The following is a 1,996-nucleotide window of genomic DNA, read 5'->3' on the forward strand; positions in this document are numbered from 1 at the left end:
TTTCACTAAAAATAACTATAATTTGAAAGTATACTGTGACCTAAATAGTGATTAGGACATGCAGTAAGCAGCCCTCATACTGTTAACAGTAATTAAAGTTTTGTGGACACAAAACTTTGCCGCATGCTTGTACCAAAAAATAGAACTGATACTGGGCCAGTATAAAATGTCGCAATAAAATTAAATATAAGATGAGCTTCTTTTCAATCTGTATTTATGTAAGTTCATGAACAGACAATAGCATAGGAAGATGATTTGTTCAAGCAGATATTCAATGGTATTGTTGAATTCTGGCCACAGTAATGATTAAAAACAGGTATAAGTAAGAGAATTTATTTTATACTTAATTAAAACTCACTTTTGATTCAAAATAAGCTCTAAACTTTTATATGTAAAGAATTTAATGATAAAACATGTTCCTTGTAAAAATATAGCTTCTTTAAGAACTTTGAATATGATGTTGAAACAAAAGCTTAATCATCATAATAATATGGGTGGTTAAAGGATCTCCACGGTCAAAAAAAGTAAGATAAGTGCAGTCAAACATTAAAGACATGTTGACAGCTTTTTTTTGTCCATGTGAGCATTGATCACCATGAATTTCTTCCAGAAGGCAACACAATAGACAAGCATATTATCTTGAAGCAATGAAACGTCTTCATGATACTATCAGGAAAACCAAACTGTCATACTATGATAAAATTTTATTTTTAGTAAAAATGTCCAATAGGAATTAAATTATGCCGTGATTATCCACAATCAGTCTTCTCTGAATAAATCCATTTAACCTTGTGTTTTAAAATCATCCGTCAACTGCTCATTGAATGAAGCTTAAAATTTTAAAGAGAGCTTGAAAAGATACTGACCTAGGCGTACAGAGATGCTTAAAAAAATATATAATGCTAAGAAATGGTAAAAATTATGATGTATTTAAATTAAATAAATAAATGTGTTTTCTATAAAAGTAAAACACTCATATTGTTTGACGACATGGTGGTTTTTTGTTTTTTTATAAAAGTACAATAGATGACTCTGTAATCTTGTAACCCTAATGTGACGATAGCAAAAAATAAATGTAGATTTATTAATTAATTTTAATGTTAAAACAAAACATTAATGGTTAGTATGTCGTAAATAAAACTAATAGAAAAAATGCATTTGTAAATAGCAAATTTAGAGTGGGTTGTTTAAATGAAGTTCTTAAAAAAAAACTTAATTTTTTAACTGTAATTTCACTTAATACAGTTTTGTCAATGCCAAATTGACCTGCAGATGCTCACTAGGTGCACCCTGTTTTTGCTAATTTATGGGCTTACATTTTCCTTATTACATTTAAACATTTTTATAATGGTCAGTTTTCATATAAATACATAAGTAAAAACAGATTATTATTCATACTTGTGGTAGGCCAAACTCTTTCTTTCTATAATTTCTGTTAAAAAGAGTTAATAATTGAAATTTTAGTGGTTATTTAATTATCTTGTACCTAAAATGTACAAATGTTCTCCCATTACATTATTTGCTAATGATTTAATGCATAATATTAAGGTATATTAATTTTGGTAGAGTAAATCAAGGTACATATTCCGCAAACAGCTGGGGATTATTGTGTAGAGCTTATTTTTTTTTTAATTTTATTATTTGGCAATGTACCGATTCAAAAGGGGCTAATAATCCAATTACAGTCAGGTAATTAATATTATCAAAGCTCAGTTCAAACATTTCTGATAGTGTTAATAATTAAATCTCAACAACCAAAGGATATCAAATCCAAATAAAAGTAGATAACATAAAAATGGATTTCAACCTTAATTCTGCTCTATCATAGGACAGTACTGAGTGTTCATAAATGAAATTGTCTTTAAAATCTACAGAAAGGAAATGAGTAGATAAAATCTGAAATGATAACTACTCTTATTTAAATTAATCAAGGAAAATAATTGACTTTTTTCTATTTGTTACAGAATAACTTATCATACTCTGTAGGCTTTGTCAT

This window comes from Lycorma delicatula, chromosome 7, assembly GCF_047948215.1.
Source record: "Lycorma delicatula isolate Av1 chromosome 7, ASM4794821v1, whole genome shotgun sequence".
NCBI classification, from domain to species: Eukaryota; Metazoa; Arthropoda; class Insecta; order Hemiptera; family Fulgoridae; genus Lycorma; species Lycorma delicatula.